The sequence below is a fragment of the Pseudopipra pipra genome, chromosome 3, assembly GCF_036250125.1.
Source record: "Pseudopipra pipra isolate bDixPip1 chromosome 3, bDixPip1.hap1, whole genome shotgun sequence".
Taxonomy (NCBI): Eukaryota; Metazoa; Chordata; class Aves; order Passeriformes; family Pipridae; genus Pseudopipra; species Pseudopipra pipra.
The window spans coordinates 6,408,214-6,423,969 of record NC_087551.1 but is presented as its reverse complement, the minus strand read 5'-3'; the positions used below and the strand labels follow the sequence as shown (position 1 = coordinate 6,423,969).

General features: G+C 41.9%; 1 protein-coding gene across 4 annotated transcripts in view; it reads right to left on the bottom strand.

The window, feature by feature from the left end:
• MACROD2 (mono-ADP ribosylhydrolase 2) overlaps window positions 1–15,756 on the bottom strand; it is an 841,246-nt gene that overhangs the window by 801,856 nt on the left and 23,634 nt on the right. The window lies entirely within an intron of this gene.

Sequence of the window (15,756 nt, the reverse complement as noted above, 5' to 3'; positions counted from 1 at the left end):
CCTCCAGCCGGGTTAAATAAGTCTCCTCTGTGCAGTTGCTGCTGAGAACTTGTTGTGAACAGCTACAGACACAAGAATTACCTGTAAGGGTGAAGTCTACAACACCAAAAACTCACAGGAAAGGAAACAGTATTATTTCATAATTGTGCTGGGACTTTATTCCTGAAATTACACACAGACGCTATAAAGTCAAAGCAAGTCTTACACAACCTGTTTGATCTCAGATGTTTACAATTTTCATATATGAAAAATATCTTGGCAACATGGTTAGTCACCATAAAAGTGCCTCTTTTCAACCTGCAATATCCACTAAGCTTTCTTACTTCCTAAGATTAATGTGCAAAGTCAATTTAAACCAACGTCTTTAATGAAATATCACAGCTGAGACACCCAAAAGCACAGAAAGTCAACAGACTTCCAACCCCAGCTCCTGGTTTCAAGCTCATCTCCTCAATCCTTCTCATTATATTCACACTCAAAGGATATCAGTAGTGAAAAAAAAAAAAAGAGATATATACACACATGGTACACCTGGAAGTAGCACTTCAAAGCTCTTCAGGTAAAATAAAACAGAAGAAATAAAAAGTTAAAAAAAAAATCCTAAAAAAAAAATTGCAACAGCAAATTATTCATTATTCCTGTAGGAATTTAGCCAGTCAAGTATGACATAAATGTCATGTTAAATCTACAGCAGAGGTTGGTGAAATTTTAAAGGTAAAAGCTTACTTACTAGCACTTATATATACAACTGGTATCAGACTCTACTCCCAATCTTCTGATCTTTTTCTCCCAAAGTACAAACAGATTTAGTTAAATACAAAAAAATTAAAATGAGGTTTTAAACGCTATCGACGTTATTTGGTTTTTTTTTTCTTTTAGGAGGGAAAACAGTTGGATTAATGAGTAAGGCAAAGAAATGCATTTCTAGATAGTTCTTCTGGCAAAAACATAGATTTCACCCAGATATTGGCCAAGCACCATTCCTGAGCCTTACTACGGCACAAAGAAAACAAACTGTGCCTGAATTTTACAGCTCATCCATAAGAAAAGCATGAAAGTGTGACCTGCTTGGCTGTTTTTTCAACACATGTGTGTGTGCACATATGCACAGGTGCATAAGTGAAAACTTATGTCACAGAAAGCCAGAACTGAGAATGGAAAATACCAAAACACATTTGCAAACTTTCCACCTCCAAACTGCAGAAGCGGCAGCGCAAAAATTCGGTCTTAACGTGCTGAGATCAAACCCTGAGTACATACAACTACTTCCACATCACTGTGCCTGTGATGGAGAAACAAAAGAACAACAAGCAATAATCCCCAACTTCATTCTTTTTAACCATTTCTGATTTTTAGGAACACATGGATAATGCATCATTGTTATATACAGTGTAATTCCCGACACAGATTCTCACAAAAGCCTACTACTGACAGAAAGTATAAACTCCCCATTCTTCAAAAAGCCATAAGCATATTTTGATCTGATTGCATAACAGTATCTACTTGTTACAGGGGTATCTTCATGATCAACAACTCCTCATTAAACAGAATTTGAGGTCAATTGTATCTGGCACGTGACATGTGAAAAATTTAGAATCATAGAATGCTTTGGGTTGGAAGGGACCTTAGAGATCATCCAGCTCCAATCCAGCCATGGACAGGGACACTTTCCACTAGACCAGGCTGCTCAGAGCTCCATCCAACCTGGCCTTGAACGCTTCCAGGGATAGGCCATCCACAGTTTCTCTGGGCAACCTGTGCCAGGGCCTCACCACACTCACAGGGAAGAATTTTTCCCTAATATCTAATCTAAGCCTGCCCTCTTTCAGTTTGGATCCATTCCCCCTTGTCCTGTCACTACGCACTCTTGTAAGAAGTCCCTCTCCATCTTTCTTGTGGGCTCCCTTCAAGCACTGGAATATTTTAGAAAATCTAATATTTTCTCAGACTTTACATTCTAAGAACCCATATTTGTTCACCTGAGCCTCGTACAGCTGTTTTCAATATATACAATGACCCATAGCAGCTTTTCTGAATCAGAAAGTGTTAAAGCAGCCTCCTGAGGAAGTTTTTTCATAAGAATTCCTCCCCACAACTGAAATAAAATAACAAAGGAGAAGGCAGACATAGACAAAAAGACTTATAAGTACAGCTGGCAGATAGGTGACTCCATATTGTGGCCAGGATACACTATTTGTGCTAAACTAGACACAAACAAAGGTAAATATGCACACAACAACTAGAAGGTTCTTGGAGCTCTCTTTGTTGTGAGACAGCTGCAAACACGTAGCTTTTGGAGTTACTGACTGAGGAAAAGATTCATTTATTTCAAGTAGCAGCTAAGCAACCTTTGACCACTCTAAGACCTGACAACTTTAATTAGTTTTAGCTTAAAACGGAACCAAACTTGGCTTTGGCCTCTCTCCAAATAATTTTATCCCAGACTGCTCTCTGTTGCTAGTGGAGCATTGCAGTATAATTACTTTAATCTCTTCATAGGCTTGTTCCATTTGCTAGCTTTCCAAGGAAATTTACAGCCTTAACATATAGCTCAAAAATAATAAAAAAAAAAATATATTTCTCCTATTAGTGAAACAAAAATTAGTAAGAAGCCTCCATCCCTCACTGGCCTGTAAAAGGAACTTTTATTTTCCAGAAGTCGCTGCGCCAAACCCATGTTCATCGTGTTCAATTAAAGACACAGGACACAACAGCTCCGTGCAGTGTATGCACAGGGGAAGCTGCTAAACCTGTTTGTAGGGCTGGGGTTTGGCTTTTTTCAGGTTTAGCCTGTATCATTCCAGACAAGAAAATGACCATCTGGTACAAATTCCAGATGTATCAGCAGCCGTAACTATTTCCAGATTAAATAATGTTATCTTGTTGCTATAAAACACCAACACCACTTAAAGATCCTGCTGCTCTGATCTGGCCACTTCACCCACACACTCCACGGAGAAAATGGCTGGACAACTTATTTCTGCAAAGTCAAAATTATCAGAGAGGGCAGGAAAGGGGGCCCTTTGGCAGAGTATTTTCTCCTCGATGTCCTGATCCACACTCCTGTTTCCCACAGTTCTCTGTTGAATTTCCCAAGGTGGGAACGAGGCACGAGATGAATCCTGGAGCATGCAGAGCTATGAGGGAACCAAAGGGATGGCCCTGACTCTCATAACTGCAGGTAATCCTTTTGGGTATTAGGGGTGCTCAGGTGGGCTCTGCCCTAGTGCTGGATCATCTTCCAGCAGAGCTTTAAGCAACAATTCCCCATTTGTTTGACTCCTTGCAGAACTGGTACAGAAATGTAAACATAACAGGGTTTTTTCTTAGCAGGCCTTTGGGTCTGGGAAATCACGACTTGAAAAGTACACATTTACTCCCCCGGAACACAGGTTAGCCTCACACTGCAGATGGAAGGCAACTGTCCCTCGTTTCTGTATGGAGCCTCCCAACTTCAGCCCTGTGCCTACAAAAACTCCCTGCACAGCTGAGCTTCCCTTCTCACAGCAGAAACTCAGTTTGCCCGCAGAGGAGAATTGTCAACCGTGATCTTCATCCAAGGAGAAGAGACGACATTATGGATTTCCCACTATAATTCAGAGAGCAATTTTCATCAGAGGATGAACTTAATTAAAATAGGACAGGACAGCAGAAGTAATAAAAAACCTTTTAATTACATTTCTACAGTTTTGGATTTGTCCTCAAGCTAGACATCCAGACTGCCTCAGCCTTCACCAAAAATATGAAAGGAATTCAACTGTACAAAGTTTTCCTGACCAAGCAGAAAAGCACTGAATGTCAAAAAAAGAAAAAACATTACTACTTTCAATTTGTGCATCTCTATCAAAGAATAACTTGCAGGAACATGGCAAACAGACCACATTTATTCCAAAAAGGCAGAACTGAGACTTTTTGATAAAGAAAATGAATACATTTCCAAGCTCTCTATACACCACAGGCTTTCTTCCATACACAGCCCTGTGCAGCAGGTCTGCATTCTCCTCTCCCCACATTCACCGCCACAAAGCTCCCAAAGCCCAGCTCCATAAACATTACCACACAGCACCTATAAACGATTTAATTAAACGCTGTTGATACCAACTCTTTCTAAGCCATCAGCGTGGCAACCTCGCACGGGCTCCTCCGTCGGCAAAATAAAGGCGGCCGTGGGGACACTGCAGTGCTTAACAACACCATGTTCTCTCCTGGGGCACCCAGGTACCGAGCTAACGAGCCACCAGGTCATTCACTGCCAGGGGAGCAGGGTGGAACACAAAGGAAATAGCAGGGGAATTCGCTCAAGTTGCCCAGGCGACAGCAAAGCAACGCGATGAAAAATTCCCGGTCACCCAAGTGGCGGGGAAAGCGCTGGGGCGAGCTCACACCAGCCCAGGGCTGGGGCTGCAGCACACCCTAGTGACCCGGAGCCTCCATGGTAAAACCTAAACAAATTCAACGCAGTGCACCTCCAAAAAACCTGAAGAGCAGTGATTTGAACTCTGTCTCCATTTGTAAAACATTTGATGCTTGTTAAGAGGCAAAGGATAGACCGGCGTTGGTCTGGGACCAGCGGCCTTTTGCCCCTTCTGCCCTGTGAAGGGAACTGTGGTTTTTATACAGTTTGCTGCTTCTTTGGGTCAGATTTAAACACTGAAAATTAACCACTGAGGAGCTTTGCACCTTGTCTTACTGGCTGAGAGTTGATGTGCAGCAGACGGGAGTGTGGGACCTGCGTGCAGGTGCCACAGCAGCACCTTGGCTCCAGGACACTCCTCCCCAAAACCCATCAGACTCCAGAGATCTCTGCACACCACGGCATTTTCTTTCACAGTTTCTAGTTTCATAACTGAAGATCAGCAGCTTTTCAACAGGTGGTTCAGCTGCTGTGACAAACAGTCAGTTTGCAACACCAAAAATAACTGAAAACATGGACAACTCTCCCTTCCCACCCCCCTGTAAGCATTTCACAGTTACCTTGCACAAACCATCATGAAAACTATGGCTATACAGTCACAAGCCAAATTGCTTCACTAAGGTTGGAAAAGTGAAAGAAATTCCACTCAATGCCTGACTTCCACACTTCCATACACTTGCCCAATGGTTTGGCAGGTCTCTGGAGTTCAAGCCCACAGACCAATTGGGGTGAAGAGTTGTTCATTTTTATTGCTGAGCAGCTTTCCAAATTGCTGTATAATTACAGCCCCAACTCACAACACCTTGGTCGAGTGACCCTCTCCTACTCACACCTTCAGCACATCTAAACACTCATCTTCTCATAAATTAAAAGCATCCATTTCTTCCACATCCTATGGACTTGTTGACCAAACTTCACAATCTGGAGCTGTTGTCTTAGTCACTGAGTCCATGGAGTCACAAGATAAGCTTCAATAATTCAAACCCAAACCACTCCTTTTTGTCTCCATGTGCCCATCTGTATTTCAGTGCAGACCTCCTTCTCTTACTAATCTGCAGCATCTAAGTTTTATTTATCCCCTTTCTCTGCTTTCCCCAGCGTTTGCTGTGCCTTTGTTTCTCCTTTACTTGCTCCAAACTGTTCAGAAGTGCTTAATTTAAAGAAGCTTTTAGAACCATTCTGCCACATCTACAGTTGTTCTTGCTCTTAGTGCAAGCATGAATCGTTGGTATATCCAAAGCCATGTACCTATGCATGAACTACACTAACACAATGTCTGACATTCTCCCCATAATGACTGCAGAACAATTACTGTTACACAAGACACATGGAATTGCACTTGGCACACCTGGCAGCACCACTTCAGTCGGGAATATATACTGCAAAAAAAAAAAAATAAAATTTAAAAAAAAAAAATCATTCTGCAGAGTATAAGTTTCAGACTGTTAAGAACATCATGACTACAGCAAGTACTTACAATGGATCATTGTACTTACTAATGAACAAAGCCTGTTGAAACACTAAACTACATGATTATTGCTTAATTTCTAGATGTGGATACACCTCATTGCCTCCCTGTACAGACTGCACTTTGAAGCTGAAATAATGAACTACAGTGATTAGAGAGCAGCTTTTAAAGGGAACAAAACTTAGTGCCTTTTCATTAAATACCAGGAAGAAAAAAAAAGAAAAACTTCAATGAGAAATAGTCCTTTAACACATCATTTTTCAAGACTTTTATATGTCCTTAAATTATGTATGAACGATCCTTCCCAAGTGAACGTGACTATGCCTGCACTAGAATTTAAGAACTTGGGCAGCTTTTTCCAGGTTCAAGTTTAAACTCAAATCTATCCAGAGACATGAGTGCCTTATTTAAAAATCAGCATTTTCATCAAACTTGCAAGCTATTATATAGGATGCAGGTATTAAGCATCAGAAAAATAATCTGTTGGCATCAAAAAGAGTCACTCTGAAAAGAAAATGTTTTAGACAAAGGAGAAGAAAGATGCTTTGGAAGTATCAGATTCAGATTTCTGATTCTTGAGATTAAACAGTCGACCAAAGTTGACAATGGAAATCCTACAGCCATCAATAAATAAGCTTCTCCAAACAAGGTTTGTAAGAGAAAAAAAAAAAGAGAGTCACCAGTTGCACTGGTATAAAAAATAGTAATAACAGTCCACAAACAATCTCTTCAAGCAGCTTCCTTGCCATTCCCTTCTCCCATCAGTTATCTTCACACAAGCATGCCTGTTAAATGGCAGGAAATCCAATAATGATACTCTACAGAAAAAGAAAAAAGCATTTAAAAGATGATATAATTGAAAGAAACTTGTGTAATATAAAACCAGCCCTTTCACGGGTGCTCCACTGGAGTTGTATTGATACATTTACCTCAGTCTTGCTAAGAACCAGCCCCCTGGATACCTGGGCCAGTTGGTACCAAAGCTGAATTAAAAGCCTAGGGCTGTTGAGCAACTGATTTTATTTCCAGTTCATATGCACATTTTCTTTCTCACCTCTTCATACATTCATTATATGCACTGACGAGGGATCAGAATTCAGGATCGGAACTTAAAACTCCTCAGTCTCGCTAATTGTACAGGATTTATCTTCAGTATTTGCACAATGGCATTCAGGCTGCTGATGGTTCAGCCTATTTCCTCAGCTGGTGTGGAAGAAACACCCCAAACTGCAGCTAAATTTATAAAATTTAAAATAAAGCAAAATACAAAGAGTGTAAATACACGCACACATGACATGTTGCAGTACAGACACTGAGAATTAAATACTAAGCTAAAAGTGTATAAACATCAACTAGAAAGAGCCCATGTCTGCAAAGCATAACAACCCCAAGCAAAAAAGCCTAAGCCAATTCATAAACTGATTTCACCACAACCAGAAAGCACCCAAAATTCCATTTCTGAATGTTAGATCATCCTCCATTTCACCAGACTAAGTCCACATTTGCAGCACTGTGTTCATGCCAGGACTGGAGAAAAATTAGACCCAAGGTAGAACAATTATAATTGCTAAATTATATATTTAGCAAGACTATGTAAGATAATGTTGTTTAACAGAAGTAAAAAAAAAAAAAAGAATTAATTAAAAAGAAAAAAAAATTAAAGCAAAAGCAATATTTCTAGCAAGAGGAATGTTGCATTTGGTCCAGGAATTTAAAAAATAATCCCTACATCCAGGAGACCATGCTGGGAAAGAGAAAGCCTACTTGGTTGGCACAGATCTAAAGTGTTTGTCCACTTTTCCTAAGGCCCTGGATCCTGAAACTATGTCCTTTCCACATTCCCACAAACAAGTCCTTCCATAGAGTTCCAGGGGCCTGAGCTCACAGTTGAACCCTTTCTTACAGAGAAGTGAGATGCTTTACCATCTCCTGCTCCAAAAATCAAGGCTTGCCCACCTTGATTCCTCCTCCCACTAAACAAACAAACAGGAAAATAAAATTCATGAGCAATAAGTCCAGTGAGGATGGTAATGCCGCTGATAAATCCAGTCCCCATTCCAAGGCAGGAACAGGTAATGATACACTTCAGTTCTCAATTTGATCGAAGCTCAGGAGTGAGCTTTTCACTCCACATCTAAAAAAAGGAACATGTCCTAGCTTAGCTCCATCATGCCTGCACCAGCAAATTGACTTAATTGTCAGCGGGGAATTATGAAATCTGAAGTGACTCCAGCGGCGCTCCGGGGAGATTCCCGAGGCACGGTGTCTATAGCAGAGACACCAAAGAGCCATCCAGCTCCCTGGCACCCCCGGGCACAGCACAACAGCCCTGGCTCTCTGAAAGAGGCCAGCAAGGAACAGGAACAAAACCTGGCTTTCCTGGATGATCAGCACTGGCCCAAATAGGAACAAGTGGGTTTAAATACCAAAAGCACAGGCTGGAGGCTGGGATTTGAGACACGGATTTGTAGTTGTGAGGCTACACCCGGGAACAGCTCATGGGGGCCTTGCTAAGGAGAAGTTTTTGATTCTCCTCTTACATCCTTCTCCCCAAGGATAAGGGTGGAAAGGGAGGCTACAGCCATCACAAGCTGCTCTACTGGGTGTTAGCACTAGAGGACAGGAGAGGAAGGCAGGCAGCAGAGATATTGCTAAACTGTAATTTCTGGCTCAAATCCTGGTTTCAGCCTGATGATGCCAGCATGATGGAAGAGGAGAAGCCAGATGTAACTCAACCCCTGGGACAAAGGCACTAAAAAGAAAAGCAGGAAACCAAAACCTTTTGCTGTGTCTTTGATAAGAGTTATAGAGAAAAGAACTCCCACCTGCAAACACCCCTTGGCCTGTCTGTCAGGGGATTCACTTGGAATTTAAGAAACTGTTTTTACTTTAATCTAATCTATTACTGGTGTTGGGGACTAGTCTGAACTAGAGCTGCAGCCTCTGAAGCTGTAAACTCCTGACCTAAAGAGCCTTTGGGCTCTAAGCCCTGCCAAAACTCCAAGTTTGGGCCTCCTAAGCAGGTTCCTTTTTACCAGAAAGGAGGGGGAAGGTAGAGAAATCACTCTTTGCAGTGGAACAGCCCTAATCACTCTGCTCCCTGAAATGCTGCTTTTGTCATCTAGTACTGGGGGAAAAAAGAAAAAAAAAAAAGAAAGAAAGAAAGAAACTATAATTAGCTGGACCATGGCCAAGGCTGGAACTGCTGGCTGGCAAAACTCTACTGGGACACCAGGCAAAAATCATCTGGCCTCCAGCACTCGGAGATTCCTTCATCCAAGGAATCAAAGGAAGACCTTGTCCTGGTCCACCCTTCCTCTAGGGTAGACTCAGTTGGGGTTTTTTTTAAGGCAATGGACAACTTGAAATGAAAATTGTTTCAGAACTTTACAAATAAGATCTTGTGAATAAATTCTGGATTTCTGCTAGTTTCTCTCACACAGTTCAGTGAACTCTGCAGGTAAAATGCACAATTATTCACTGACTGGCTATTCTGGAAACCATTCTAAAATTTGATTTTAATTTCAGAAAGAGTAATACCAGGACTCGGATTTGCAGAAATTCAGAACTAGTCAATAGTGACCTGGACCACATTGCTCAGCATAATCACTTCAAAGGGGACTAAAACTAACAGGATAAAAACAGAGAGTTCCTCCGAAACAGCCTATACACCATAAATTCTTAATAATGTAAAGGGAATGGGCTGCCAGTTACTATTATCTGGCATATCAAGTCACTGGGAAGACTTACATTCCTCTATAACCTGGTTTCATAGAGTTGAAAGCAATAGCACCTTTCTTAAATAAAAAGTTATTTCACATGACACAAGAGTACTGTTCCCTTGAAAAAGCAATATGGTTCACACTTTAAATTTAAAAAGCATTTCTAACATGGATTTGCAATGCAAAACATTCTAAATACAAATCAAGTGTAGCTGACAGAACCATCTTTTTGAGGCAGCCTACAACGAGGCACACCAGATATTAACTATTTCTATTTATTACTCTACAGAAACCAGCTTTAAAGCATAAAACGAAGGTGCTACAGAGACATATTTAAGTGATTCACGTTGCACACCAGATTGAAGTTACTGCAGCACAGACATGCAAGTGATAAAAGAGAGAAAGAGCAATAATCCTAAAAAGTTTGCCAAATCAGTGTCTTTCCCACAAAATTCAGCTACTCAGACACAATAGGCAATAAAAGCCCCAGGCACCAAGGCAGTGGTGAAACCATCTGAGAACAAGGGTCATTCCAACATCACTCCTACAAGAGCCAAAGCTTTGCTTTATGAGGCTGGGGGAGAAGCTGCAGAGCTCCAAAAACTTCTCTGCAAGCAGGAGGGCAGTATTAGGGACAGGGTACCCCAAGGAGGAAGGAATACAACCCCCCACGTCCCCTCCTGGCCATTCACAATCCAGGCAGGAGATACTAAAACGAGCCTCGAACGTTCCTGTCGCCTCAGAGCGAATGGGATGTACCGGAGCAGCGGGAGCTCCTCACGCCACGGCTGTGAGGAAAGCACAGGGCCTTGCATCATCTGCACTGCTGGAATTAAAACAATTCCCAGACACATCCAAAGCACTCAGAACAATGGTATGTAAACATACAAGCGACTGTTCCTTGCACATGATGCAAACAGCACTTGCCATTGTGCCTGGATTAACAAGCAAATGCCGCTTTCACAAGCCTTCCCCCCTGCTTTGATGTATATTTAGCTGCCATTGCTAATTTTTATGACTGTGACAGCAGGTCACACAAAGGGGTTTGGAGCCCAGATTTCTAAAGCCAAGCCCTACTCTTAATGCTAATTTCCAAGCGAGAGGCATTCTGAATTCCTAAAGAAAGCAACTTGTGGTTTTGCCACAGAAATGTTTTCCTTTTGTCAGAAAAGTCAGCTGCTAACAGCCACGGGTCAAAACAAAACCTAAACTGCATTTCACGGTCCATAATTATTTATGTAACAAGCAATGGAAACCGTATTTCAAGGGACTACATTTCTCAAAAAGCTTTCCCAAAACCCGCAGCAAATGGCAAAGCACTAGGCAAAACTGAAATCCTAAAAAAGGGTGGAAGACACAGCATCAGTCTTCTACTCAGCAGCTAAAAGAATCAGGGAAAAGAAATTCCTCCTGCCCGAGGAGAAGGCAGGGGAGACAGACAGGGTCAGCAGGGTCAGCCAGCTACTCAACAGCATTTTTGAACATCAACTCTCACCACCATTTTGGTGAGTATTTATTCCATTTTCTGCATCTAGTAAGTTAGGTAAGATAAACCTAAAGCTACCTTGCTCTAACCAAAGGAGATCTTCCCCTCTTCAATACTTAGCTGCACATATTTAACGGGATTAAAACACATGGAAACACTGATTCCCTTGCTGACCTTATTGTACTGCTTACAGTGGCTGAGATCATGATGAACAAACCCAGGACAACCCAATGTGTTCATGGTTACAACACAAAGCCAGGAAAGAGCAAATGTACATCTGGACAGAGGAGTATGAGGGGCAATATCAACACTACAGGGATAATCTCAGCCTATCAACTGATCTCTCACTGCCAAGATTCTCTTAGTATCACAGAGAGGAGACTTCAAATAATTTCTTGAACTGGTTTAGCTTTTTTAAAATGTGAAAGCTTGAAAAAACCCACAATGTTGCATGTCTGTCTTGACTGAGAACATACTGTTGCAACTATCAGCTTAGAAAAGCCCCAGTCCTTTAGATAATCCCCCACAAGTCCTGATTAAAAGTGGATTTAATATTATGAAACGAAGCATAATTGTTCAAGGCGACCTTGGGCGGCTTCTTACACCGTGAGCGCACTCAGGACGACAGCTGCACTGTCAAACGCATGATAAGACAGGCTGATAGCAAGGTCCTTCCCAAATATTTCCCTCTCTGAAGTAAAAGAGATGCTCCCAGCTCTTCCAGACCACGCCTGTCTCCTGCTCTATTTCAAACACACGGAATGAAATGGAGCCGGCATTTAATAAGCGCGGGCTGTATCGACAGCCCCTCCAACCAGCACGCCCGGAATACACGCGTTTTGTTTCCTCTGCTTAAGCCATTACTGATTTTATGTCCAGGAAAATTAAGGTGTACGGGCCAAAAAAAGTGGCTCCACGATAACAGGGGCACTATTGCCACCTGCTGTCGGAAAGCACTCTTGTCATCCCGGCTGAGGGAAGTCAGACCTCTAAGAAATCCAACTTTGCAGGTGTTTTGCCTTTATGCTGCTGGTTTTCTCTAGAAAGGGCACACTCAAAAAAGGTCCAGGGTAACCACGGCATGAAGGATCAATAATGACATTGGCTTCAGACACAGTAAACGGATTCAACAACAAATGCACAAAGAAATGAGAACATATTGGCCCAGGTAAAACAGTGTTCTGAAAGCATCAATGCTGAAAATAGGCTGGCAAATAAATGCAGGTATCATAGACCTTCATGTTAGATTAGACTGCTGAAACGTTACCTTGCCATTTCACATCTGATTTGTACAAACAGACTACGCTGAATCCTGTCAGAGGAGAGAACTGGCCATTAACTTTGAGCCAGGCTATTTCCTAGAATCACAGAATGGTCTGTACTGGAAAGGACCTTCAAATATCAATTAGTTCAACCCCTCCCACCATGGGCAGGGACACCTTCCACTAGACCAGGTTGCTCAGAGCCCCATCCAACCTGACCTTGAATAATTCCAAGGATGGGTTATTCACAACTTCTCTAGGCAATTGAATATTAGATACTTAATGTTCCTGCACACTCATCTCATTCCACTCAGACTTCTACAGCAGCATGGAACAACAGGAAAAGCCTAAAAGCTTTGCTCTGAACCTCAACACGCGGTGTGTCTGGTGACTCAGCCCACAATCTGTTAGTTTAAGGGGCCTTTCAAGTGCACTGTTCCAGTGGAAAGTATATTTTCTTCTCTACTGCTTTTTTTATGGCTTCTCAGTAAGTCACTGAACACTCACATCCCACTGCTTGAAATCATCACTTGATTATCATTAACATGAAGTGCCTCTCTGTCTGCAATGCCTGCCCATATGGCAGGCTGATGGGCAGAGCTCTCCTGGAGGCAATGCAAGGTTTAGGTCTCCATTCCACCATCCACACTCCCTGCTCCTGGCACCACACCTGATGTGGCAGGTTGGCGTCCAGGCCCATGTGCAAGGCTCACAGCCCTCCAGAAGCCACCCCTGTGAGCTGCCCAGCACAGCTGTGAGCACAGCACCAGAAACATTTCACCACAACTCATTTCCCCCTCCCAAAGCACCCCAGAACAAGGAACGAAGTTCATTCCTGCCATGTGTCTGCAGCCCTGCCAAGCCTCTCTCCTTTTTTAATCCTAAGGTTTTGAGTTATATTAATTATACCTGAGATACTTTCAAAGTGCATTGCAACCATCCTTTATGCAGTGCAGTTCTGAGTGAGCCTCTTCAGCCTTAAGCCTTGGCCACATCCTTGGAGCAAATGGTGTTTGACTGAGGCAGCAGCCCCAGTAATCCATGACTAAATTAAACCACACCTCTGGCTGCACTTCTCTTCCCTTTCATTCCCTTGATCGCTGTCACTGTACACAGATTTTTAGTTTTTCATCCAAATGAGTATTACACTATAGGGAAGAACAGCACTGAAATGAAATTAGGCCAAAAGCAGAGGGCAGGTTTAACCACATCTACAGCTCACCAGCCATGCTTAAAGCACTTCCCACAGAAAGCAGCAATAAACTCACTCACTCACAGATGTCATGACTGAGAATGACCGATTCCCTCAACTATTAACATTGACTTTCCTGATGAATAAGTCAGGACTATATTTAAATTAGTCTGGGGCTCTACACACAAGTGTAATTGCACCAACTGTAAATTAACTTGAGAAACCTTTGATTAACACCACAGTCTGCTCGCAGTAAAGATGAAAACCAAATTAACAACAATTTGTTAGCAATATTGGTTCTATTCCTAGAGGAAATTACAACAGTGTAAGTTATATAGGCAGATGCCAGATGACTCCATACATGAGATTTCAGTACAAGTTTTCAGTTTCCCTGTCTGTAAACTGGAAATAAAACATTTAAAGTACCTTTACAAAACATGCCACTGGACAGCAAATTCACTAAGAAGCTCCCAAGCATAAGGAACCATTTATACAGAAAAGAACAAAAACCCCACAAAAATCAATGTTAATAGATGCAAACATCCCATGTCAAAATCCCATAAGCAATTTAAGGGCAGATTTTACATTTTGTTCATTCCGCTTTCAATAGCGGGAACATTTAACTTAAGGGACTTATTTTTATAGTGAATTTTTGAATAGCAATTTCAAATGAGCTCCAGAGTAGGAACTACTGGTCACTGTAAAACAATAATGTGGAGAATAAGTATATACCCAGCGCTGGGTCAGGCTCAGCAACCGACTCAAATACCTTCATAATATTCAGACAGGCCACTTCTGAAGTAATTTCTACTCCAGAAGCCATAAGATGAAAATTCCGTGTGATAAATTAAGTTGCCAAATGAAATGGATTAGCAATCAGTGAAATTGCCTGATGTCAGATCTGTTCCAGATTAGAATCCATCCTTTTTCCCCACCTGTTCATTAAGCACCAAGTTCAAGGCAACGGCGGTGACTGATTGCGCATTAACAAGCTGTTTGTGTGGAAAGGCAGAGTTCAGCCACTATCTGCACCTACACACTCCTATAAGTAATTCCCTGATAATATATTCAGCTCCCAGTATCAATGCACAGCACTTCTACCCTGACATGTAATTTTGGACTTGAGAAAAATGGGATGCCTCATAAACAATCAGATTATAACTCAAGGTCAAGGCCGGGGAAAGAAGAGTCAGGAAGAAAATCTGTTGCTATCTCCAGTTAGGAAAAGTGGATAAGGATATTGCTATGACACTAAAATACTGAAACACAGTTGTGAAGTCAGAAGCCTGAGGGAGGAAAGGCATATGTCATTAGGAAAGGTGGGACTTAAAATGAAAAGGGCTATTTCATCCTCTAAGTCGAGTCATGCAGAGGAGACTCACTGCAGAGAGGGAGGTGGTTTCCTGGAAGGAAACATCATCTTGAGGAGTGTGAGTCTCTAAACTAAATGCCAGCATTGGACTGGAAAAGGGACATAAAAAGCTGTCTACTTATCTTCTTCACTAAACCTTTTTGCTACTTAAGATTTTATTTCCCATTTGTTTTCTCATATGGAAAAGATACTCCCTTCAAACAGTGACACCCTCTCCCCAAATTTGGGAGTATTAGGGGTGATCCCAGCACTCAAGTACAGTTTACAAGGAGCCATTCAGTTGCTGTAAATGTAGCAACCCTCCAACTGCAAACTTAGAAGCAATACTACAGACTTCTTACCAGAGAGAGCTCATTGAATACAACTGATCATCCTCCCTTTGCCCGAAGATTAAAGGTTTCTGTTCTCAGTATCAAACTTTTGTACAGATATCCAAGAATATTTTTCAAAGCTAAGAAGAAATGTCATTTTTTCTAGCGTTCTGCAAGTCATCCTCCTCCTCCTGATCAAATAAAAACAAGGAGAACCCTTTTCTGCCCCTCACCTAATCCACCTTGCCCCTGGTAAAAACTCCATCACAAGCATATTAGTACATGTCTCCTTATCTTAGAACTGGGCATAAGATTTATTAACAAGCAGGAAGTGAATGAATACCTGAGGTCAGCGGTGAAAAACTGCTGCTTTAGGTATATCAAGTACACAGACATCCACATCACACCCACCTGAAAATTCCACTCCTTCAAATGGTCACTGTATAGGACATAAACAGCAATGTGGTTTTCCCTATATTTATTAGAAATGCAGAGGAAGTTTACTCTTTTTCTCTTAGTTGATGCTATA